The 24,030-nt window shown below is 39.6% G+C and overlaps 25 non-coding genes across 25 annotated transcripts; all 25 read right to left on the bottom strand.

Annotated features, from left to right (window-relative positions):
• Positions 1-225: 225 nt before the first annotated feature.
• Positions 226-366, bottom strand: LOC130513360 (U4 spliceosomal RNA). Its single transcript, XR_008946704.1, has one exon. It is a non-coding gene; the product is annotated as a U4 spliceosomal RNA (small nuclear RNA).
• Positions 367-918: 552 nt separating this feature from the next.
• LOC130513351 (U4 spliceosomal RNA) lies at positions 919-1,059 on the bottom strand. Its single transcript, XR_008946696.1, has one exon. It is a non-coding gene; the product is annotated as a U4 spliceosomal RNA (small nuclear RNA).
• A 552-nt stretch (positions 1,060-1,611) lies between these two features.
• Positions 1,612-1,752, bottom strand: LOC130513346 (U4 spliceosomal RNA). The gene has a single exon (XR_008946691.1). It is a non-coding gene; the product is annotated as a U4 spliceosomal RNA (small nuclear RNA).
• A 551-nt stretch (positions 1,753-2,303) lies between these two features.
• Positions 2,304-2,444, bottom strand: LOC130513353 (U4 spliceosomal RNA). The gene has a single exon (XR_008946698.1). It is a non-coding gene; the product is annotated as a U4 spliceosomal RNA (small nuclear RNA).
• Positions 2,445-2,994: 550 nt separating this feature from the next.
• LOC130513363 (U4 spliceosomal RNA) lies at positions 2,995-3,135 on the bottom strand. Its single transcript, XR_008946707.1, has one exon. It is a non-coding gene; the product is annotated as a U4 spliceosomal RNA (small nuclear RNA).
• Positions 3,136-3,684: 549 nt separating this feature from the next.
• On the bottom strand, positions 3,685-3,824 carry LOC130513362 (U4 spliceosomal RNA). Its single transcript, XR_008946706.1, has one exon. It is a non-coding gene; the product is annotated as a U4 spliceosomal RNA (small nuclear RNA).
• Positions 3,825-4,375: 551 nt separating this feature from the next.
• Positions 4,376-4,516, bottom strand: LOC130513344 (U4 spliceosomal RNA). The gene has a single exon (XR_008946690.1). It is a non-coding gene; the product is annotated as a U4 spliceosomal RNA (small nuclear RNA).
• Positions 4,517-5,068: 552 nt separating this feature from the next.
• On the bottom strand, positions 5,069-5,209 carry LOC130513342 (U4 spliceosomal RNA). Its single transcript, XR_008946688.1, has one exon. It is a non-coding gene; the product is annotated as a U4 spliceosomal RNA (small nuclear RNA).
• A 550-nt stretch (positions 5,210-5,759) lies between these two features.
• LOC130513341 (U4 spliceosomal RNA) lies at positions 5,760-5,900 on the bottom strand. The gene has a single exon (XR_008946687.1). It is a non-coding gene; the product is annotated as a U4 spliceosomal RNA (small nuclear RNA).
• A 550-nt stretch (positions 5,901-6,450) lies between these two features.
• On the bottom strand, positions 6,451-6,591 carry LOC130513340 (U4 spliceosomal RNA). Its single transcript, XR_008946686.1, has one exon. It is a non-coding gene; the product is annotated as a U4 spliceosomal RNA (small nuclear RNA).
• A 555-nt stretch (positions 6,592-7,146) lies between these two features.
• LOC130513339 (U4 spliceosomal RNA) lies at positions 7,147-7,287 on the bottom strand. The gene has a single exon (XR_008946684.1). It is a non-coding gene; the product is annotated as a U4 spliceosomal RNA (small nuclear RNA).
• Positions 7,288-7,839: 552 nt separating this feature from the next.
• Positions 7,840-7,980, bottom strand: LOC130513338 (U4 spliceosomal RNA). Its single transcript, XR_008946683.1, has one exon. It is a non-coding gene; the product is annotated as a U4 spliceosomal RNA (small nuclear RNA).
• A 552-nt stretch (positions 7,981-8,532) lies between these two features.
• Positions 8,533-8,673, bottom strand: LOC130513361 (U4 spliceosomal RNA). The gene has a single exon (XR_008946705.1). It is a non-coding gene; the product is annotated as a U4 spliceosomal RNA (small nuclear RNA).
• Positions 8,674-9,234: 561 nt separating this feature from the next.
• LOC130513337 (U4 spliceosomal RNA) lies at positions 9,235-9,375 on the bottom strand. The gene has a single exon (XR_008946682.1). It is a non-coding gene; the product is annotated as a U4 spliceosomal RNA (small nuclear RNA).
• A 553-nt stretch (positions 9,376-9,928) lies between these two features.
• On the bottom strand, positions 9,929-10,068 carry LOC130513365 (U4 spliceosomal RNA). Its single transcript, XR_008946709.1, has one exon. It is a non-coding gene; the product is annotated as a U4 spliceosomal RNA (small nuclear RNA).
• A 554-nt stretch (positions 10,069-10,622) lies between these two features.
• On the bottom strand, positions 10,623-10,763 carry LOC130513336 (U4 spliceosomal RNA). Its single transcript, XR_008946681.1, has one exon. It is a non-coding gene; the product is annotated as a U4 spliceosomal RNA (small nuclear RNA).
• Positions 10,764-11,314: 551 nt separating this feature from the next.
• LOC130513335 (U4 spliceosomal RNA) lies at positions 11,315-11,455 on the bottom strand. Its single transcript, XR_008946680.1, has one exon. It is a non-coding gene; the product is annotated as a U4 spliceosomal RNA (small nuclear RNA).
• A 552-nt stretch (positions 11,456-12,007) lies between these two features.
• Positions 12,008-12,148, bottom strand: LOC130513333 (U4 spliceosomal RNA). Its single transcript, XR_008946679.1, has one exon. It is a non-coding gene; the product is annotated as a U4 spliceosomal RNA (small nuclear RNA).
• Positions 12,149-12,700: 552 nt separating this feature from the next.
• LOC130513359 (U4 spliceosomal RNA) lies at positions 12,701-12,841 on the bottom strand. Its single transcript, XR_008946703.1, has one exon. It is a non-coding gene; the product is annotated as a U4 spliceosomal RNA (small nuclear RNA).
• A 552-nt stretch (positions 12,842-13,393) lies between these two features.
• On the bottom strand, positions 13,394-13,534 carry LOC130513332 (U4 spliceosomal RNA). Its single transcript, XR_008946678.1, has one exon. It is a non-coding gene; the product is annotated as a U4 spliceosomal RNA (small nuclear RNA).
• Positions 13,535-14,086: 552 nt separating this feature from the next.
• On the bottom strand, positions 14,087-14,227 carry LOC130513373 (U4 spliceosomal RNA). Its single transcript, XR_008946716.1, has one exon. It is a non-coding gene; the product is annotated as a U4 spliceosomal RNA (small nuclear RNA).
• A 551-nt stretch (positions 14,228-14,778) lies between these two features.
• On the bottom strand, positions 14,779-14,919 carry LOC130513368 (U4 spliceosomal RNA). Its single transcript, XR_008946711.1, has one exon. It is a non-coding gene; the product is annotated as a U4 spliceosomal RNA (small nuclear RNA).
• A 551-nt stretch (positions 14,920-15,470) lies between these two features.
• LOC130513355 (U4 spliceosomal RNA) lies at positions 15,471-15,611 on the bottom strand. The gene has a single exon (XR_008946700.1). It is a non-coding gene; the product is annotated as a U4 spliceosomal RNA (small nuclear RNA).
• Positions 15,612-16,163: 552 nt separating this feature from the next.
• LOC130513343 (U4 spliceosomal RNA) lies at positions 16,164-16,304 on the bottom strand. The gene has a single exon (XR_008946689.1). It is a non-coding gene; the product is annotated as a U4 spliceosomal RNA (small nuclear RNA).
• A 552-nt stretch (positions 16,305-16,856) lies between these two features.
• Positions 16,857-16,997, bottom strand: LOC130513331 (U4 spliceosomal RNA). Its single transcript, XR_008946677.1, has one exon. It is a non-coding gene; the product is annotated as a U4 spliceosomal RNA (small nuclear RNA).
• Positions 16,998-24,030: the final 7,033 nt, after the last annotated feature.

Raw genomic sequence — 24,030 nt, 5'->3', positions numbered from 1 at the left:
GCACTTCATGTGAAACCACACCCTACACAAACTCTTTTCCTGAAAAGATGCATCTTTATTGCAAGAAACATTTCAATTTGCTGTTTGTAAGACATTACTCTGTTTCTTTGAACATTTGGAAAGGTGATTAAAAACGTCACTCTTTTAGGAAATTGAAAAGTCCGAAACAGGAAAACATTTTTAACACAGCACATAACTTTTTATTTTTCCAAACATCAGACTCAGTCTCTAAGTAGACCATCAAAAATTGCCACAGCTGATTATATTGCAAATCAACCAGGCGGGGTATTGGGTAAAGTTTTCAACTAGCAATAATCACGTCTCAGTAGAACTTCATAGACTATGATACTGCCTCTGCGCAGGAATACCTGTGTACCCTAGCTGCTTAATCTGGGTTGTAGACAACACCACTATCAGCCATGGTAACTCTCAACAAGAGGAATGTGAAAAATAGGTGTGAATTGCTTTGAACGTGATTAGGTTTTTTTGAGCTGTGATTATTGCTGTTTTGAGGAATAACGCATTGACATACAAGTAAATCATGATGTTATCAAGAAAACTTGGGTGCTAAAAAAGCAGGAGACTCAAGAGGGCATATTAAAGATTTTTTGGCCGAGCTCCTCTTCCTTTGCCATGCTAGGCGTTTTAGCATCAAGGCTTAAACTCCACCTCCAGTAATCAATTGCACTTGGTGCACTTCATGTGAAACCACACCCTACACAAACTCTTTTCCTGAAAAGATGCATCTTTATTGCAAGAAACATTTCAATTTGCTGTTTGTAAGACATTACTCTGTTTCTTTGAACATTTGGAAAGGTGATTGAAAACGTCACTCTTTCAGGAAAATGAAAAGTCCAAAACAGGAAGACATTTTTAGCACAGTATGTGTTTTTTTATTTTTCCAAACATCAAACTCAGTCTCTAAGGAGACCATCAAAAATTGCCACAGCTGATTATATTGCAAATCAACCAGGCGGGGTATTTGGTAAAGTTTTCAACTAGCAATAATCACGTCTCAGTAGAACTTCATAGACTATGATACTGCCTCTGCGCAGGAATACCTGTGTACCCTAGCTGCTTAATCTGGGTTGTAGACAACACCACTATCAGCCATGGTAACTCTCAACAAGAGGAATGTGAAAAATAGGTGTGAATTGCTTTGAACGTGATTAGGTTTTTTTGAGCTGTGATTATTGCTGTTTTGAGGAATAACGCATTGACATACAAGTAAATCATGATGTTATCAAGAAAACTTGGGTGCTAAAAAAGCAGGAGACTCAAGAGGGCATATTAAAGATTTTTTGGCCGAGCTCCTCTTCCTTTGCAATGCTAGGCGTTTTCGCATCAAGGCTTAAACTCCACCTCCAGTAATCAATTGCACTTGGTGCACTTCATGTGAAACCACACCCTACACAAACTCTTTTCCTGAAAAGATGCATCTTTATTGCAAGAAACATTTCAATTTGCTGTTTGTAAGACATTACTCTGTTTCTTTGAACATTTGGAAAGGTGATTGAAAACGTCACTCTTTCAGGAAAATGAAAAGTCCAAAACAGGAAGACATTTTTAGCACAGTATGTGTTTTTTTATTTTTCCAAACATCAAACTCAGTCTCTAAGGAGACCATCAAAAATTGCCACAGCTGATTATATTGCAAATCAACCAGGCGGGGTATTGGGTAAAGTTTTCAACTAGCAATAATCACGTCTCAGTAGAACTTCATAGACTATGATACTGCCTCTGCGCAGGAATACCTGTGTACCCTAGCTGCTTAATCTGGGTTGTAGACAACACCACTATCAGCCATGGTAACTCTCAACAAGAGGAATGTGAAAAATAGGTGTGAATTGCTTTGAACGTGATTAGGTTTTTTTGAGCTGTGATTATTGCTGTTTTGAGGAATAACGCATTGACATACAAGTAAATCATGATGTTATCAAGAAAACTTGGGTGCTAAAAAAGCAGGAGACTCAAGAGGGCATATTAAAGATTTTTTGGCCGAGCTCCTCTTCCTTTGCAATGCTAGGCGTTTTCGCATCAAGGCTTAAACTCCACCTCCAGTAATCAATTGCACTTGGTGCACTTCATGTGAAACCACACCCTACACAAACTCTTTTCCTGAAAAGATGCATCTTTATTGCAAGAAACATTTCAAATTGCTGTTTGTAAGACATTACTCTGTTTCTTTGAACATTTGGAAAGGTGATTAAAAACGTCACTCTTTTAGGAAAATGAAAAGTCCGAAACAGGAAGGCATTTTTAACACAGCACATAATTTTTGTTTTTCCAAACATCAGACTCAGTCTCTAAGGAGACCATCAAAAATTGCCACAGCTGATTATATTGCAAATCAACCAGGCGGGGTATTGGGTAAAGTTTTCAACTAGCAATAATCACATCTCAGTAGAACTTCATAGACTATGATACTGCCTCTGCGCAGGAATACCTGTGTACCCTAGCTGCTTAATCTGGGTTGTAGACAACACCACTATCAGCCATGGTAACTCAACAAGAGGAATGTGAAAAATAGGTGTGAATTGCTTTGAACGTGATTAGGTTTTTTTGAGCTGTGATTATTGCTGTTTTGAGGAATAACGCATTGACATACAAGTAAATCATGATGTTATCAAGAAAACTTGGGTGCTAAAAAAGCAGGAGACTCAAGAGGGCATATTAAAGATTTTTTGGCCGAGCTCCTCTTCCTTTGCAATGCTAGGCGTTTTCGCATCAAGGCTTAAACTCCACCTCCAGTAATCAATTGCACTTGGTGCACTTCATGTGAAACCACACCCTACACAAACTCTTTTCCTGAAAAGATGCATCTTTATTGCAAGAAACATTTCAATTTGCTGTTTGTAAGACATTACTCTGTTTCTTTGAACATTTGGAAAGGTGATTAAAAACGTCACTCTTTTAGGAAATTGAAAAGTCCGAAACAGGAAAACATTTTTAACACAGCACATAATTTTTTATTTTTCCAAACATCAGACTCAGACTTTAAGGAGACCATCAAAAATTGCCACAGCTGATTATATTGCAAATCAACCAGGCGGGGTATTGGGTAAAGTTTTCAACTAGCAATAATCACGTCTCAGTAGAACTTCATAGACTATGATACTGCCTCTGCGCAGGAATACCTGTGTACCCTAGCTGCTTAATCTGGGTTGTAGACAACACCACTATAAGCCATGGTAACTCAACAAGAGGAATGTGAAAAATAGGTGTGAATTGCTTTGAACGTGATTAGGTTTTTTTGAGCTGTGATTATTGCTGTGTTGAGGAATAACGCATTGACATACAAGTAAATCATGATGTTATCAAGAAAACTTGGTGCTAAAAAAGCAGGAGACTCAAGAGGGCATATTAAAGATTTTTTGGCCGAGCTCCTCTTCCTTTGCAATGCTAGGCGTTTTCGCATCAAGGCTTAAACTCCACCTCCAGTAATCAATTGCACTTGGTGCACTTCATGTGAAACCACACCCTACACAAACTCTTTTCCTGAAAAGATGCATCTTTATTGCAAGAAACATTTCAATTTGCTGTTTGTAAGACATTACTCTGTTTCTTTGAACATTTGGAAAGGTGATTAAAAACGTCACTCTTTTAGGAAATTGAAAAGTCCGAAACAGGAAAACATTTTTAACACAGCACATAACTTTTTATTTTTCCAAACATCAGACTCAGTCTCTAAGAGACCATCAAAAATTGCCACAGCTGATTATATTGCAAATCAACCAGGCAGGGTATTGGGTAAAGTTTTCAACTAGCAATAATCACGTCTCAGTAGAACTTCATAGACTATGATACTGCCTCTGCGCAGGAATACCTGTGTACCCTAGCTGCTTAATCTGGGTTGTAGACAACACCACTATCAGCCATGGTAACTCTCAACAAGAGGAATGTGAAAAATAGGTGTGAATTGCTTTGAACGTGATTAGGTTTTTTTGAGCTGTGATTATTGCTGTTTTGAGGAATAACGCATTGACATACAAGTAAATCATGATGTTATCAAGAAAACTTGGGTGCTAAAAAAGCAGGAGACTCAAGAGGGCATATTAAAGATTTTTTGGCCGAGCTCCTCTTCCTTTGCCATGCTAGGCGTTTTAGCATCAAGGCTTAAACTCCACCTCCAGTAATCAATTGCACTTGGTGCACTTCATGTGAAACCACACCCTACACAAACTCTTTTCCTGAAAAGATGCATCTTTATTGCAAGAAACATTTCAATTTGCTGTTTGTAAGACATTACTCTGTTTCTTTGAACATTTGGAAAGGTGATTGAAAACGTCACTCTTTCAGGAAAATGAAAAGTCCAAACAGGAAGACATTTTTAGCACAGTATGTGTTTTTTTATTTTTCCAAACATCAAACTCAGTCTCTAAGGAGACCATCAAAAATTGCCACAGCTGATTATATTGCAAATCAACCAGGCGGGGTATTGGGTAAAGTTTTCAACTAGCAATAATCACGTCTCAGTAGAACTTCATAGACTATGATACTGCCTCTGCGCAGGAATACCTGTGTACCCTAGCTGCTTAATCTGGGTTGTAGACAACACCACTATCAGCCATGGTAACTCTCAACAAGAGGAATGTGAAAAATAGGTGTGAATTGCTTTGAACGTGATTAGGTTTTTTTGAGCTGTGATTATTGCTGTTTTGAGGAATAACGCATTGACATACAAGTAAATCATGATGTTATCAAGAAAACTTGGGTGCTAAAAAAGCAGGAGACTCAAGAGGGCATATTAAAGATTTTTTGGCCGAGCTCCTCTTCCTTTGCAATGCTAGGCGTTTTCGCATCAAGGCTTAAACTCCACCTCCAGTAATCAATTGCACTTGGTGCACTTCATGTGAAACCACACCCTACACAAACTCTTTTCCTGAAAAGATGCATCTTTATTGCAAGAAACATTTCAATTTGCTGTTTGTAAGACATTACTCTGTTTCTTTGAACATTTGGAAAGGTGATTAAAAACGTCACTCTTTTAGGAAATTGAAAAGTCCGAAACAGGAAAACATTTTTAACACAGCACATAATTTTTTATTTTTCCAAACATCAGACTCAGTCTCTAAGGAGACCATCAAAAATTGCCACAGCTGATTATATTGCAAATCAACCAGGCGGGGTATTGGGTAAAGTTTTCAACTAGCAATAATCACGTCTCAGTAGAACTTCATAGACTATGATACTGCCTCTGCGCAGGAATACCTGTGTACCCTAGCTGCTTAATCTGGGTTGTAGACAACACCACTATCAGCCATGGTAACTCTCAACAAGAGGAATGTGAAAAATAGGTGTGAATTGCTTTGAACGTGATTAGGTTTTTTTGAGCTGTGATTATTGCTGTTTTGAGGAATAACGCATTGACATACAAGTAAATCATGATGTTATCAAGAAAACTTGGGTGCTAAAAAAGCAGGAGACTCAAGAGGGCATATTAAAGATTTTTTGGCCGAGCTCCTCTTCCTTTGCCATGCTAGGCGTTTTAGCATCAAGGCTTAAACTCCACCTCCAGTAATCAATTGCACTTGGTGCACTTCATGTGAAACCACACCCTACACAAACTCTTTTCCTGAAAAGATGCATCTTTATTGCAAGAAACATTTCAATTTGCTGTTTGTAAGACATTACTCTGTTTCTTTGAACATTTGGAAAGGTGATTGAAAACGTCACTCTTTCAGGAAAATGAAAAGTCCAAAAGGAAGACATTTTTAACACAGTATGTGTTTTTTTATTTTTCCAAACATCAAACTCAGTCTCTAAGGAGACCATCAAAAATTGCCACAGCTGATTATATTGCAAATCAACCAGGCGGGGTATTGGGTAAAGTTTTCAACTAGCAATAATCACGTCTCAGTAGAACTTCATAGACTATGATACTGCCTCTGCGCAGGAATACCTGTGTACCCTAGCTGCTTAATCTGGGTTGTAGACAACACCACTATCAGCCATGGTAACTCTCAACAAGAGGAATGTGAAAAATAGGTGTGAATTGCTTTGAACGTGATTAGGTTTTTTTGAGCTGTGATTATTGCTGTTTTGAGGAATAACGCATTGACATACAAGTAAATCATGATGTTATCAAGAAAACTTGGGTGCTAAAAAAGCAGGAGACTCAAGAGGGCATATTAAAGATTTTTTGGCCGAGCTCCTCTTCCTTTGCATGCTAGGCGTTTTAGCATCAAGGCTTAAACTCCACCTCCAGTAATCAATTGCACTTGGTGCACTTCATGTGAAACCACACCCTACACAAACTCTTTTCCTGAAAAGATGCATCTTTATTGCAAGAAACATTTCAATTTGCTGTTTGTAAGACATTACTCTGTTTCTTTGAACATTTGGAAAGGTGATTGAAAACGTCACTCTTTCAGGAAAATGAAAAGTCCAAACAGGAAGACATTTTTAGCACAGTATGTGTTTTTTTATTTTTCCAAACATCAAACTCAGTCTCTAAGGAGACCATCAAAAATTGCCACAGCTGATTATATTGCAAATCAACCAGGCGGGGTATTGGGTAAAGTTTTCAACTAGCAATAATCACGTCTCAGTAGAACTTCATAGACTATGATACTGCCTCTGCGCAGGAATACCTGTGTACCCTAGCTGCTTAATCTGGGTTGTAGACAACACCACTATCAGCCATGGTAACTCTCAACAAGAGGAATGTGAAAAATAGGTGTGAATTGCTTTGAACGTGATTAGGTTTTTTTGAGCTGTGATTATTGCTGTTTTGAGGAATAACGCATTGACATACAAGTAAATCATGATGTTATCAAGAAAACTTGGGTGCTAAAAAAGCAGAAGACTCAAGAGGGCATATTAAAGATTTTTTGGCCGAGCTCCTCTTCCTTTGCAATGCTAGGCGTTTTCGCATCAAGGCTTAAACTCCACCTCCTCCAGTAATCAATTGCACTTGGTGCACTTCATGTGAAACCACACCCTACACAAACTCTTTTCCTGAAAAGATGCATCTTTATTGCAAGAAACATTTCAATTTGCTGTTTGTAAGACATTACTCTGTTTCTTTGAACATTTGGAAAGGTGATTAAAAACGTCACTCTTTTAGGAAATTGAAAAGTCCGAAACAGGAAAACATTTTTAACACAGCACATAACTTTTTTATTTTTCCAAACATCAACTCAGTCTCTAAGGAGACCATCAAAAATTGCCACAGCTGATTATATTGCAAATCAACCAGGCGGGGTATTGGGTAAAGTTTTCAACTAGCAATAATCACGTCTCAGTAGAACTTCATAGACTATGATACTGCCTCTGCGCAGGAATACCTGTGTACCCTAGCTGCTTAATCTGGGTTGTAGACAACACCACTATCAGCCATGGTAACTCTCAACAAGAGGAATGTGAAAAATAGGTGTGAATTGCTTTGAACGTGATTAGGTTTTTTTGAGCTGTGATTATTGCTGTTTTGAGGAATAACGCATTGACATACAAGTAAATCATGATGTTATCAAGAAAACTTGGGTGCTAAAAAAGCAGGAGACTCAAGAGGGCATATTAAAGATTTTTTGGCCGAGCTCCTCTTCCTTTGCCATGCTAGGCGTTTTAGCATCAAGGCTTAAACTCCACCTCCAGTAATCAATTGCACTTGGTGCACTTCATGTGAAACCACACCCTACACAAACTCTTTTCCTGAAAAGATGCATCTTTATTGCAAGAAACATTTCAATTTGCTGTTTGTAAGACATTACTCTGTTTCTTTGAACATTTGGAAAGGTGATTGAAAACGTCACTCTTTCAGGAAAATGAAAAGTCCAAAACAGGAAGACATTTTTAACACAGTATGTGTTTTTTTATTTTTCCAAACATCAAACTCAGTCTCTAAGGAGACCATCAAAAATTGCCACAGCTGATTATATTGCAAATCAACCAGGCGGGGTATTGGGTAAAGTTTTCAACTAGCAATAATCACGTCTCAGTAGAACTTCATAGACTATGATACTGCCTCTGCGCAGGAATACCTGTGTACCCTAGCTGCTTAATCTGGGTTGTAGACAACACCACTATCAGCCATGGTAACTCTCAACAAGAGGAATGTGAAAAATAGGTGTGAATTGCTTTGAACGTGATTAGGTTTTTTTGAGCTGTGATTATTGCTGTTTTGAGGAATAACGCATTGACATACAAGTAAATCATGATGTTATCAAGAAAACTTGGGTGCTAAAAAAGCAGGAGACTCAAGAGGGCATATTAAAGATTTTTTGGCCGAGCTCCTCTTCCTTTGCAATGCTAGGCGTTTTCGCATCAAGGCTTAAACTCCACCTCCAGTAATCAATTGCACTTGGTGCACTTCATGTGAAACCACACCCTACACAAACTCTTTTCCTGAAAAGATGCATCTTTATTGCAAGAAACATTTCAATTTGCTGTTTGTAAGACATTACTCTGTTTCTTTGAACATTTGGAAAGGTGATTAAAAACGTCACTCTTTTAGGAAATTGAAAAGTCCGAAACAGGAAAACATTTTTAACACAGCACATAATTTTTTATTTTTCCAAACATCAGACTCAGTCTCTAAGGAGACCATCAAAAATTGCCACAGCTGATTATATTGCAAATCAACCAGGCGGGGTATTGGGTAAAGTTTTCAACTAGCAATAATCACGTCTCAATAGAACTTCATAGACTATGATACTGCCTCTGCGCAGGAATACCTGTGTACCCTAGCTGCTTAATCTGGGTTGTAGACAACACCACTATCAGCCATGGTAACTCTCAACAAGAGGAATGTGAAAAATAGGTGTGAATTGCTTTGAACGTGATTAGGTTTTTTTGAGCTGTGATTATTGCTGTTTTGAGGAATAACGCATTGACATACAAGTAAATCATGATGTTATCAAGAAAACTTGGGTGCTAAAAAAGCAGGAGACTCAAGAGGGCATATTAAAGATTTTTTGGCCGAGCTCCTCTTCCTTTGCAATGCTAGGCGTTTTCGCATCAAGGCTTAAACTCCACCTCCAGTAATCAATTGCACTTGGTGCACTTCATGTGAAACCACACCCTACACAAACTCTACAAAACTCTTTTCCTGAAAAGATGCATCTTTATTGCAAGAAACATTTCAATTTGCTGTTTGTAAGACATTACTCTGTTTCTTTGAACATTGGAAAGGTGATTAAAAACGTCACTCTTTTAGGAAATTGAAAAGTCCGAAACAGGAAAACATTTTTAACACAGCACATAATTTTTTATTTTTCCAAACATCAGACTCAGTCTCTAAGGAGACCATCAAAAATTGCCACAGCTGATTATATTGCAAATCAACCAGGCGGGGTATTGGGTAAAGTTTTCAACTAGCAATAATCACGTCTCAGTAGAACTTCATAGACTATGATACTGCCTCTGCGCAGGAATACCTGTGTACCCTAGCTGCTTAATCTGGGTTGTAGACAACACCACTATCAGCCATGGTAACTCTCAACAAGAGGAATGTGAAAAATAGGTGTGAATTGCTTTGAACGTGATTAGGTTTTTTTGAGCTGTGATTATTGCTGTTTTGAGGAATAACGCATTGACATACAAGTAAATCATGATGTTATCAAGAAAACTTGGGTGCTAAAAAAGCAGGAGACTCAAGAGGGCATATTAAAGATTTTTTGGCCGAGCTCCTCTTCCTTTGCAATGCTAGGCGTTTTCGCATCAAGGCTTAAACTCCACCTCCAGTAATCAATTGCACTTGGTGCACTTCATGTGAAACCACACCCTACACAAACTCTTTTCCTGAAAAGATGCATCTTTATTGCAAGAAACATTTCAATTTGCTGTTTGTAAGACATTCTCTCTGTTTCTTTGAACATTTGGAAAGGTGATTAAAAACGTCACTCTTTTAGGAAAATGAAAAGTCCGAAACAGGAAGACATTTTTAGCACAGCATATAATTTTTTATTTTTCCAAACATCAGACTCAGTCTCTAAGGAGACCATCAAAAATTGCCACAGCTGATTATATTGCAAATCAACCAGGCGGGGTATTGGGTAAAGTTTTCAACTAGCAATAATCACGTCTCAGTAGAACTTCATAGACTATGAACTGCCTCTGCGCAGGAATACCTGTGTACCCTAGCTGCTTAATCTGGGTTGTAGACAACACCACTATCAGCCATGGTAACTCTCAACAAGAGGAATGTGAAAAATAGGTGTGAATTGCTTTGAACGTGATTAGGTTTTTTTGAGCTGTGATTATTGCTGTTTTGAGGAATAACGCATTGACATACAAGTAAATCATGATGTTATCAAGAAAACTTGGGTGCTAAAAAAGCAGGAGACTCAAGAGGGCATATTAAAGATTTTTTGGCCGAGCTCCTCTTCCTTTGCAATGCTAGGCGTTTTCGCATCAAGGCTTAAACTCCACCTCCAGTAATCAATTGCACTTGGTGCACTTCATGTGAAACCACACCCTACACAAACTCTTTTCCTGAAAAGATGCATCTTTATTGCAAGAAACATTTCAATTTGCTGTTTGTAAGACATTACTCTCTGTTTCTTTGAACATTTGGAAAGGTGATTAAAAACGTCACTCTTTTAGGAAATTGAAAAGTCCGAAACAGGAAAACATTTTTAGCACAGTACGTGTTTTTTTATTTTTCCAAACATCAGACTCAGTCTCTAAGGAGACCATCAAAAATTGCCACAGCTGATTATATTGCAAATCAACCAGGCGGGGTATTGGGTAAAGTTTTCAACTAGCAATAATCACGTCTCAGTAGAACTTCATAGACTATGATACTGCCTCTGCGCAGGAATACCTGTGTACCCTAGCTGCTTAATCTGGGTTGTAGACAACACCACTATTAGCCATGGTAACTCTCAACAAGAGGAATGTGAAAAATAGGTGTGAATTGCTTTGAACGTGATTAGGTTTTTTTGAGCTGTGATTATTGCTGTTTTGAGGAATAACGCATTGACATACAAGTAAATCATGATGTTATCAAGAAAACTTGGGTGCTAAAAAAGCAGGAGACTCAAGAGGGCATATTAAAGATTTTTTGGCCGAGCTCCTCTTCCTTTGCAATGCTAGGCGTTTTCGCATCAAGGCTTAAACTCCACCTCCAGTAATCAATTGCACTTGGTGCACTTCATGTGAAACCACACCCTACACAAACTCTTTTCCTGAAAAGATGCATCTTTATTGCAAGAAACATTTCAATTTGCTGTTTGTAAGACATTACTCTGTTTCTTTGAACATTTGGAAAGGTGATTAAAAACGTCACTCTTTTAGGAAATTGAAAAGTCCGAAACAGGAAAACATTTTAACACAGCACATAATTTTTTATTTTTCCAAACATCAGACTCAGTCTCTAAGGAGACCATCAAAAATTGCCACAGCTGATTATATTGCAAATCAACCAGGCGGGGTATTGGGTAAAGTTTTCAACTAGCAATAATCACGTCTCAGTAGAACTTCATAGACTATGATACTGCCTCTGCGCAGGAATACCTGTGTACCCTAGCTGCTTAATCTGGGTTGTAGACAACACCACTATCAGCCATGGTAACTCTCAACAAGAGGAATGTGAAAAATAGGTGTGAATTGCTTTGAACGTGATTAGGTTTTTTTGAGCTGTGATTATTGCTGTTTTGAGGAATAACGCATTGACATACAAGTAAATCATGATGTTATCAAGAAAACTTGGGTGCTAAAAAAGCAGGAGACTCAAGAGGGCATATTAAAGATTTTTTGGCCGAGCTCCTCTTCCTTTGCCATGCTAGGCGTTTTAGCATCAAGGCTTAAACTCCACCTCCAGTAATCAATTGCACTTGGTGCACTTCATGTGAAACCACACCCTACACAAACTCTTTTCCTGAAAAGATGCATCTTTATTGCAAGAAACATTTCAATTTGCTGTTTGTAAGACATTACTCTGTTTCTTTGAACATTTGGAAAGGTGATTGAAAACGTCACTCTTTCAGGAAAATGAAAAGTCCAAAACAGGAAGACATTTTTAACACAGTATGTGTTTTTTTATTTTTCCAAACATCAAACTCAGTCTCTAAGGAGACCATCAAAAATTGCCACAGCTGATTATATTGCAAATCAACCAGGCGGGGTATTGGGTAAAGTTTTCAACTAGCAATAATCACGTCTCAGTAGAACTTCATAGACTATGATACTGCCTCTGCGCAGGAATACCTGTGTACCCTAGCTGCTTAATCTGGGTTGTAGACAACACCACTATCAGCCATGGTAACTCTCAACAAGAGGAATGTGAAAAATAGGTGTGAATTGCTTTGAACGTGATTAGGTTTTTTTGAGCTGTGATTATTGCTGTTTTGAGGAATAACGCATTGACATACAAGTAAATCATGATGTTATCAAGAAAACTTGGGTGCTAAAAAAGCAGGAGACTCAAGAGGGCATATTAAAGATTTTTTGGCCGAGCTCCTCTTCCTTTGCAATGCTAGGCGTTTTCGCATCAAGGCTTAAACTCCACCTCCAGTAATCAATTGCACTTGGTGCACTTCATGTGAAACCACACCCTACACAAACTCTTTTCCTGAAAAGATGCATCTTTATTGCAAGAAACATTTCAATTTGCTGTTTGTAAGACATTACTCTGTTTCTTTGAACATTTGGAAAGGTGATTAAAAACGTCACTCTTTTAGGAAAATGAAAAGTCCGAAACAGGAAGACATTTTTAGCACAGCATATAATTTTTTATTTTTCCAAACATCAGACTCAGTCTCTAAGGAGACCATCAAAAATTGCCACAGCTGATTATATTGCAAATCAACCAGGCGGGGTATTGGGTAAAGTTTTCAACTAGCAATAATCACGTCTCAGTAGAACTTCATAGACTATGAAACTGCCTCTGCGCAGGAATACCTGTGTACCCTAGCTGCTTAATCTGGGTTGTAGACAACACCACTATCAGCCATGGTAACTCTCAACAAGAGGAATGTGAAAAATAGGTGTGAATTGCTTTGAACGTGATTAGGTTTTTTTGAGCTGTGATTATTGCTGTTTTGAGGAATAACGCATTGACATACAAGTAAATCATGATGTTATCAAGAAAACTTGGGTGCTAAAAAAGCAGGAGACTCAAGAGGGCATATTAAAGATTTTTTGGCCGAGCTCCTCTTCCTTTGCAATGCTAGGCGTTTTCGCATCAAGGCTTAAACTCCACCTCCAGTAATCAATTGCACTTGGTGCACTTCATGTGAAACCACACCCTACACAAACTCTTTTCCTGAAAAGATGCATCTTTATTGCAAGAAACATTTCAATTTGCTGTTTGTAAGACATTACTCTGTTTCTTTGAACATTTGGAAAGGTGATTAAAAACGTCACTCTTTTAGGAAATTGAAAAGTCCGAAACAGGAAAACATTTTTAGCACAGTACGTGTTCTTTTATTTTTCCAAACATCAGACTCAGTCTCTAAGGAGACCATCAAAAATTGCCACAGCTGATTATATTGCAAATCAACCAGGCGGGGTATTGGGTAAAGTTTTCAACTAGCAATAATCACGTCTCAGTAGAACTTCATAGACTATGATACTGCCTCTGCGCAGGAATACCTGTGTACCCTAGCTGCTTAATCTGGGTTGTAGACAACACCACTATTAGCCATGGTAACTCTCAACAAGAGGAATGTGAAAAATAGGTGTGAATTGCTTTGAACGTGATTAGGTTTTTTTGAGCTGTGATTATTGCTGTTTTGAGGAATAACGCATTGACATACAAGTAAATCATGATGTTATCAAGAAAACTTGGGTGCTAAAAAAGCAGGAGACTCAAGAGGGCATATTAAAGATTTTTTGGCCGAGCTCCTCTTCCTTTGCAATGCTAGGCGTTTTCGCATCAAGGCTTAAACTCCACCTCCAGTAATCAATTGCACTTGGTGCACTTCATGTGAAACCACACCCTACACAAACTCTTTTCCTGAAAAGATGCATCTTTATTGCAAGAAACATTTCAATTTGCTGTTTGTAAGACATTACTCTGTTTCTTTGAACATTTGGAAAGGTGATTAAAAACGTCACTCTTTTAGGAAATTGAAAAGTCCGAAACAGGAAAACATTTTTAACACAGCACATAATTTTTTATTTTTCCAAACATCAGACTCAGTCTCTAAGGAGACCATCAAAAATTGCCACAGCTGATTATATTGCAAATCAACCAGGCGGGGTATTGGGTAAAGTTTTCAACTAGCAATAATCACGTCTCAGTAGAACTTCATAGACTATGATACTGCCTCTGCGCAGGAATACCTGTGTACCCTAGCTGCTTAATCTGGGTTGTAGACAACACCACTATCAGCCATGGTAACTCTCAACAAGAGGAATGTGAAAAATAGGTGTGAATTGCTTTGAACGTGATTAGGTTTTTTTGAGCTGTGATTATTGCTGTTTTGAGGAATAACGCATTGACATACAAGTAAATCATGATGTTATCAAGAAAACTTGGGTGCTAAAAAAGCAGGAGACTCAAGAGGGCATATTAAAGATTTTTTGGCCGAGCTCCTCTTCCTTTGCCATGCTAGGCGTTTTAGCATCAAGGCTTAAACTCCACCTCCAGTAATCAATTGCACTTGGTGCACTTCATGTGAAACCACACCCTACACAAACTCTTTTCCTGAAAAGATGCATCTTTATTGCAAGAAACATTTCAATTTGCTGTTTGTAAGACATTACTCTGTTTCTTTGAACATTTGGAAAGGTGATTGAAAACGTCACTCTTTCAGGAAAATGAAAAGTCCAAAACAGGAAGACATTTTTAACACAGTATGTGTTTTTTATTTTTCCAAACATCAAACTCAGTCTCTAAGGAGACCATCAAAAATTGCCACAGCTGATTATATTGCAAATCAACCAGGCGGGGTATTGGGTAAAGTTTTCAACTAGCAATAATCACGTCTCAGTAGAACTTCATAGACTATGATACTGCCTCTGCGCAGGAATACCTGTGTACCCTAGCTGCTTAATCTGGGTTGTAGACAACACCACTATCAGCCATGGTAACTCTCAACAAGAGGAATGTGAAAAATAGGTGTGAATTGCTTTGAACGTGATTAGGTTTTTTTGAGCTGTGATTATTGCTGTTTTGAGGAATAACGCATTGACATACAAGTAAATCATGATGTTATCAAGAAAACTTGGGTGCTAAAAAAGCAGGAGACTCAAGAGGGCATATTAAAGATTTTTTGGCCGAGCTCCTCTTCCTTTGCAATGCTAGGCGTTTTCGCATCAAGGCTTAAACTCCACCTCCAGTAATCAATTGCACTTGGTGCACTTCATGTGAAACCACACCCTACACAAACTCTTTTCCTGAAAAGATGCATCTTTATTGCAAGAAACATTTCAATTTGCTGTTTGTAAGACATTACTCTGTTTCTTTGAACATTTGGAAAGGTGATTAAAAACGTCACTCTTTTAGGAAATTGAAAAGTCCGAAACAGGAAAACATTTTTAACACAGCACATAACTTTTTATTTTTCCAAACATCAACTCAGTCTCTAAGGAGACCATCAAAAATTGCCACAGCTGATTATATTGCAAATCAACCAGGCGGGGTATTGGGTAAAGTTTTCAACTAGCAATAATCACGTCTCAGTAGAACTTCATAGACTATGATACTGCCTCTGCGCAGGAATACCTGTGTACCCTAGCTGCTTAATCTGGGTTGTAGACAACACCACTATCAGCCATGGTAACTCTCAACAAGAGGAATGTGAAAAATAGGTGTGAATTGCTTTGAACGTGATTAGGTTTTTTTGAGCTGTGATTATTGCTGTTTTGAGGAATAACGCATTGACATACAAGTAAATCATGATGTTATCAAGAAAACTTGGGTGCTAAAAAAGCAGGAGACTCAAGAGGGCATATTAAAGATTTTTTGGCCGAGCTCCTCTTCCTTTGCCATGCTAGGCGTTTTAGCATCAAGGCTTAAACTCCACCTCCAGTAATCAATTGCACTTGGTGCACTTCATGTGAAACCACACCCTACACAAACTCTTTTCCTGAAAAGATGCATCTTTATTGCAAGAAACATTTCAATTTGCTGTTTGTAAGACATTACTCTGTTTCTTTGAACATTTGGAAAGGTGATTGAAAACGTCACTCTTTCAGGAAAATGAAAAGTCCAAAACAGGAAGACATTTTTAACACAGTATGTGTTTTTTTATTTTTCCAAACATCAAACTCAGTCTCTAAGGAGACCATCAAAAATTGCCACAGCTGATTATATTGCAAATCAACCAGGCGGGGTATTGGGTAAAGTTTTCAACTAGCAATAATCACGTCTCAGTAGAACTTCATAGACTATGATACTGCCTCTGCGCAGGAATACCTGTGTACCCTAGCTGCTTAATCTGGGTTGTAGACAACACCACTATCAGCCATGGTAACTCTCAACAAGAGGAATGTGAAAAATAGGTGTGAATTGCTTTGAACGTGATTAGGTTTTTTTGAGCTGTGATTATTGCTGTTTTGAGGAATAACGCATTGACATACAAGTAAATCATGATGTTATCAAGAAAACTTGGGTGCTAAAAAAGCAGGAGACTCAAGAGGGCATATTAAAGATTTTTTGGCCGAGCTCCTCTTCCTTTGCCATGCTAGGCGTTTTAGCATCAAGGCTTAAACTCCACCTCCAGTAATCAATTGCACTTGGTGCACTTCATGTGAAACCACACCCTACACAAACTCTTTTCCTGAAAAGATGCATCTTTATTGCAAGAAACATTTCAATTTGCTGTTTGTAAGACATTACTCTGTTTCTTTGAACATTTGGAAAGGTGATTGAAAACGTCACTCTTTTAGGAAAATGAAAAGTCCAAAACAGGAAGACATTTTTAACACAGTATGTGTTTTTTTATTTTTCCAAACATCAAACTCAGTCTCTAAGGAGACCATCAAAAATTGCCACAGCTGATTATATTGCAAATCAACCAGGCGGGGTATTGGGTAAAGTTTTCAACTAGCAATAATCACGTCTCAGTAGAACTTCATAGACTATGATACTGCCTCTGCGCAGGAATACCTGTGTACCCTAGCTGCTTAATCTGGGTTGTAGACAACACCACTATTAGCCATGGTAACTCTCAACAAGAGGAATGTGAAAAATAGGTGTGAATTGCTTTGAACGTGATTAGGTTTTTTTGAGCTGTGATTATTGCTGTTTTGAGGAATAACGCATTGACATACAAGTAAATCATGATGTTATCATCTTCAGGGCAGTTAGAACTCAAGGGGGGACTCTTCTTCAACCCAAACTGCCAAACCTCTCAGCTCTCTCCATCCCACTGGTTAAATGAGATCTTGTTATAAATTATACTCTTTTTCTTGATCATCTCTGGCTATTTGTGTGTTTCCCTTTATATGCCAGTCACCAACACATGTTTTCACTGGTGCGACATGCAAAGTGCTTTCGTAAAACACAGATCATTTTCAAGCAATTCATCACAACAGCCTGAAGTATATCATTATTAATATTGCTGCAAGCACGTTAGTACTGCAACCTGGTCTAGCATTATCAGTTATGATGCTTTACTTTAAGCTAGGAGATTGTTGAGCTTTCTGAGAGATGCATTTACAGGAGCAACTGTGACATATGCGCTTATTATACCACTGGTGAGAACCAATCAGATAGCTTGAATTCACCTTTCTGTTTTGTAAAACATAATTTTTCACCATTAGTTCACAGTGATTAGTTCATTGACCTGCATGTTTAAGCAAATTGTTAAAAACAACTCTGATTTAAAGACAAAAACATCTCAAAATCGCACTTCAGGATTAAATCATTAGCATGAGCTACTGACACCCTCAAGCACCCATCAAGCACATACATGTGCATTGTGGCATATAACCTCTCTAACACAAGGTTTAATTCATATTCAATGAAATGCTCCAGGCAGTGAGGTGTGCACGCTTCGCTGAATAACTCTTTTCGGCCCCCTGCAGTGGGAGAAATTGATTTCAGCAATGAAAGCTGATGATTATTTTTTGTGTACGCACAATCCTGGAATAATGTTTCTAGTAATGGAGTTTAAACTGAACATAGTTAATTGAGTCCCAAACTTGTAATTTGGTGTGAATGAAACATTTGTCAAAATGTTAAAATGTCTGGAAAGGTCAAGTAATTTGTTTGAGCAGTGTTAATATAAGTGTGTTTAGATGGCAAACAATTTATGAGGTAACCTCCGAGCCACAATAAATAGAATGCTGTTTTTTCCCAAGATAATTATTGATGCATAAACCGTATTTAAACTTCTACAATTACAGAGTTTACACATTATACTATCTTCTCACTGGGGGATGAAAAATGATTTATTTATTTTAAAGAAAAAGCCTCCATCAAACACCAGTTTGTACATTAAATCACTGCGTACATCAATTTAGAACTTTTTTTTATCCGAAAAATACATTCAATTGAAGGGACACATTTTCTTTTCGCTTGTAGTCTAGTTGGCATTCTAATGGTAAAATGATTTAGTAATAAGCTAATAAAAATGCAATTTTTTCACCAAGAGCTGTTTTGGTAACATTCACAAATTGGCTGAAATTATACAATCTAACCCTGGGGAACATTGTGACAATGTTTAGAAACTGTAAAGATGCCATAACATTCAGGATATATCATATTAAAAATAATGAGCTAATCTCTTACTGAGAGATTTTAAGTTAGGGTACTTTAAGGCTTATTCTCATCTTTTCTGTTAACCAAACCAGAAAATGCACTTGTAACCTGGCACATTTGAATCTCTATTGATAATATTGTTTACAATGTTTATTGCCATGTAAGAAGCAAGACTTGTTTCTCTACCTTTGTGAATTTTGCTGTGCAATGTTTAGCATTCACCTCCCAGGCTGAGTGCTCAGTACACGTCTGGTTTCTCTGATGTTAAAACCAGTGAGTAACTGGTGGCTGGTGGTGGAGGGTGAGTGAGAGCAGCGGTCGACAGCAGCAGGCAGCAACTGGGCTGGGATCAAACACCAATAAATAATCCCTTTGTGAAAAGGTCGCCCCCAAATAGCCGCACAACTGCTGCTGTACGTGTTTGTTCTGGCAGCATGTTGGGCATCAAGCAACAGACCAACTGATGAGATGCGGCACCAGTGTGAGCTGGAAGTCTGGCCATCGCAGTCCTCTACCAACCTCTCAAAAATGGATCCCTAAATCTTAAAATTATACCACCCCCCTGGGGATGTCAGCGCACTCTTTGTTGCGAATATATTGCAGGACCATATGAAGTAAATGAAGTTTAAGATGCACACAGACGAGTGTATAGACACTCAGGGTTCATCCTCATGGCTGAGAGATTTCATGTAGCTGGCATAGGCAGAGGGAGGCGTGCTTTGAATGAAGATGCTGCCACGTTGCTCCAGAGGGGCAGCTACAGACATGCAAAGCGGGGGGGAAGAGAAAGATCAAGTGACAAGAATATAAATTTGGGCTCAAAGGCCGTTACTGCGAGCCAGATATCATAAAGCAATTAATGAGAAACGATGGAGAGGGAGACTGGGAAGGGAGGGGAGTGTGTACAGATTGATTGAGGGAAGGGGGCAGGCGAGGTGGTATTGCTGGTGTGTTGTAGCAATCGTGAAGACAACGGCATCAAAGTAAATCACAATTAAAGCCAGATGAGCTAAGAAGCGGACTCCCAAATACAGAATGACAGTGGTTAGTTGTTCTTTAGGACAAGGAAGAATTAAATTAAGACATGGATGAGAAGAAATATTGAAAGCAGAGCAGAGGAGCTTGGCTGGTACAGAGGAGGGTAATGTATGGCTCAACGTTGCCAATTAGACTCAATGGGCCTGCTGTCGAATGCTAATATGTTTGTGATGGGGGGTAATGGTGGCTAATTACGAGCTGGTGAGAAAACACTTGTTCTGTAGGGAACATCTGCAAGACCGAGCAGGTTAAAAGTGTTTATGCCGCGGCGGGCGAAGTAGAGGTTCGCCTTTTTTTGTACTTCTCTACGTGCAAAAACGAGTGATTTTCCGAGCATTGATTAGTGCCAGAATCCAGATTTGTGCATAATGGACATGCAGATGTTCTGAAGTATTTCTCATCTCCAACCATTAAGGTTTATTAATGCTGCTTAGCTTGTGGCCAGAAATGCAGAGTTTCATGAATTGCAAATCTTTTTGAAACAGTCCTGAAAGCAACACTGTGACACAGAAAATAGGGTTTGTCCCTTTACATGGACAAGCATAAAACATCCTCCCCAGGGACTCTTTTTAGTAAAATAACACACCAACAAATGGAGGAGAGCAGAAGTATCAATACAGTTACTTTCCTTAAAAAAACATTTTTTAATATGTGATCTTTGGCTCCATGATAGTGACATCGCTGCAGCTTTAATGTTCAAGAAGGTGAACTTGATGCCAGGGGACCGATTAGTCAATTGGAAAGATTTCTATTTGGTATAAAATTTATAAATGTTTTGTCAGCATGGTGGAGGCCCGCAGCCTGATGAATGCTACCCCCACATTGGTTTGTCTTTAAGCGAAAGGAAGCAGCGATGTGACCAATGGAAGAGACGATCAAACATTTCGCTGAAGCTCAGCGCTGACACCATCTGAGTATTGCAGATAATTATGAGCTTTTCCATGGTTCGATGTCTGCAGCACTTATCCAGATTGGCTCTTGAGTGCTTTAAAAAAGAAAGCAGGTGGGAAGCGGGTCCCTGCCTCAGTCGCTCACATCGCACTAAAAGATAATTGAAGGAACACAGAGTTCCACTTAGACCAAACCAGGAAAATAGTTATTCCTTTATTCACTTAGAAATTTAAAAAAATGTGTTTCCAGGTGACGGAGCAGTCTGTTTAGTTATATGAGAACAGACATGAGAAATTGAAGGACTGTCTCCTCTCCTGTCTCAGTCCTGCAGCGGAGATATAGCAAACAGGGGGACACAGTGACACATTCAGAGTGGAGTGGAGCCCCAACACTGCATCTAATGGAGCCCATCCTCACTTCAGATGTATCCGTTTACCTGTTGGTGGCAACCCGACAGTGTTTGCCTGTGAGGCTGTGAACGTAAATGCCAGGAACGTCAATCAGACTCGAGTTCAGACTCATCAGCTGACCTTTAGACCCTCATCAACCTCTCTGACTGTTCCTCCTCGCTCACCTCTTTCACTCACTTCTGCTTAAATCCAGCATCGCCACCACTGAACTTGTCAAACCTACATGTTTATACTAGCACCAAAGGTCAATTTAAGCGATCCCCCAAATGCATTTCTTTGGCGGAAGCCGGAATACCCTTAGAGAACCCACACACGTATGCAGGGATCATACAAACTGCAGAGAAAGGCCCCTCAGAGAACCCTCCTGCTGAGCGGCGACAATGTTCTCCACTGGTTTTCACCTGGTTTTATTTTATGTTGGGTGTTCAGGGGCCTTTGTGAGCCCCGAGGTGCTACGCTAAATGGACGATAACATCAAGCTTTTTATTTAGCTGCTCAATATTGTTACTGATCCTTTGATGGGACATCATCGATGCAAGTACGTGTGTTTTTTTCAAACCCTCAAAGACTCCTTCAAAGTGAACTCAGCCCATCTCGGTTTGCAAAGTGCTTCCCAGCGTTGCATTTATCCGCCTTCTCCTTTGCTTTTCCTCATTGATTCAGACGTTTGGGCTGACAGCTTCAGATGGAGAGATGGCGGCCTGATATGGATGAGTGGTGGGCATATTCCTCCTGCGGTCTCAAAGGGCCAAGTCATTCCTGGAAGAGGACATTACGAAGAGCGGACGAGATCCCGACAATCTCACTTTACGCAAACCCCTCATTGATCAGGCTCTGCAGCACTTTAGGTTGCACCTCCCTTTGCAAGCATCTCTCTGTATCCAGAACTGATGATTCCATTCAGTTTAGCCAAGCCCGTTTATAAATATACATGGTAGCGTTCTGAGGGATGGAGAGATGATCCTATCTTCAATACAATCTATTGATTCAGCGATCACGCTTAACAATACAAAATATCATTAGCTCAGTGTAGCAGCTTTGGCATGAATGATAGCATTCTAATGACGTAATTAGATAGAATCATAAACAGCTCTGTATATGTAATGTCCAAATGCCTAAATGTATATTACATTCTAATAATACGCCCGTAGTGACTTGATAAAGAAGACGTCAAATGATCCGGATGTTTGTTGGTTTTTTATGAGATTCTTGGAACAGAACCTTCACAATGTGAATGTCAAATTAGGACATTGCTGAACTTTTTCTTTAAGTCTTGATCATGAGATGTTTGCAGACGCGAGCTGCTCCCTTTATACTGTTTCCCTCTAATTACTCCTTTTTCCTTCAGCAGCCTGATCTAACTCGTCGTTCTGGCTTCCTTTTTTTAGCTTCTTTTCATGACAGAGTGGGGAAAAGTTTGAGCTTGATTCAGTGTTTTAAGTTTTAATTGCAATTTCCTCTTTAGCCGGAGAGGTCGGGAACTCATCATTCAGCGTTCTCCAAGGAAGAGCGTGCCCGAGGCTGATTTAGGCTCAGCTTTAGTAACCTTGACCTTGCTTGGGACCACCTCAGGCAGAAGACACATCAGGTTTGCATCACATGCAACCTGACCAGCAGGCTGCCATGAAAAGACCCACTGATCAATAAAACAGACATCAAACCCAACCCTGGACTAGCTCTTGGGTGTGTATGGTCAGTTCCCTGTGAGCCACTTGCATAATTAGAATTCTGCCCCACCATCGACCATAAAGGCAGCGTACAGAGTTCAACTTTGCATCCGGCCAATTCAACCTTGCGCTTTGTGTATTGTTCAATGCCGCACGAACAAAAGGAACAATTTCAGAGCGAGAGAGGGGGGCAGGATGAGCAGGTGGTGATGGATGAAAGCGGAGGATGAGAGGGAAGGAAATGGAAGCAGAACAAGTCACGCAAGAGTGAAAGAGACAACAAAAAACGACGCCGGCCCCTCGGTGTTGCACATGCGCGTGCCCCTGAAGAGTCCCCAAATCAAAACAAGGTCTGCCTAAATTATGAACCAGACCTGGGAAAGACGACCCGACAAACACGCGAAGGGATGATGCAGATAAAAGAGAAAGAACAGTTACGCAACTAGCGAAATATCAACCTGATTGCAGCCTGACCTTTCCCTACACAAACAAGCGGGAGCAGAAATAGAGCAGATCAGCTGCATCCGGACCGAGAACCAACACCCCTTCAGGGGCCCGAAACAATTTCTGGCATCGCAAAAAAAAAGACAATACAATCCAGGCGCATGCAGCACAAGGCAGCCCCGTGTTCCTGCCGTACCGTTTTTAATTGTCAATGTCCCGGTGATGCGTCTTTTCTCGCTGCTTCTTTGACCTGCATTTAGCTGACACCCTCCATTAAATGTCACCCATTATTACAGTCGCGCTAAAGACCAGTGGGAATGACGTCATGCTGTGGTTCACGTCCAATCCCCAAAGAAGGGTTCTCAAACGAGGGAACGTTTACCAGACCGGGGTGCTGGGTAAGCATTAAATATCTCCAGGAAGAGGCGAGGAAAGAAACAGGATGAAAAATGGACTAAGAACATATGAAAGGACACAGAAGGAGGTTGGAAAAATAAACAGCAAGGGGAAGAAATTGATTGTTGTGTTCAGCAGGTGACAGCAGCAGGTCCACTCATCCTCTCTTCTTCTCTTCTCAGCTTTACCTCCATCAACCAATCATCGGTGACCCTTCAGAATGTCGGGCTGCTACTTCCTGCTACCTTGCCCATGGATAATCAAACCTGACTTTCATAAGGCCCGTGTGCCCCACCCGTGTGTACTGGGACTACACACTAAATTCTTTTACTGTACAATTTTTCCAGTTTTTCCTTTTCTGACATTTATGAACTGCTAGTAAGTGATTCACTCCGGAGCCGTGACACCTTGAGGTATTAAGGATGCTAGGAGGGCGGGTTCCGTCTCCTCCCTGAAGGTTCAGCCTGTGTGCATCTTTAAACCGGTCCTCCAAATTCTCTGCTCCACACCCCGCCAAAGTGCCTTCTTGTCTAAATGCAGCTTCAGCCCTTCAAAATGTTCCCTGAGGGCTCTACCAATGCAGTTCGTA

The sequence above is a fragment of the Takifugu flavidus genome, chromosome 16 (assembly GCF_003711565.1).
Source record: "Takifugu flavidus isolate HTHZ2018 chromosome 16, ASM371156v2, whole genome shotgun sequence".
In the NCBI taxonomy this organism is placed as follows: Eukaryota; Metazoa; Chordata; class Actinopteri; order Tetraodontiformes; family Tetraodontidae; genus Takifugu; species Takifugu flavidus.
Note: the sequence above shows the minus strand (reverse complement) of the source record. Positions and strands in the feature narration are given on the sequence as shown.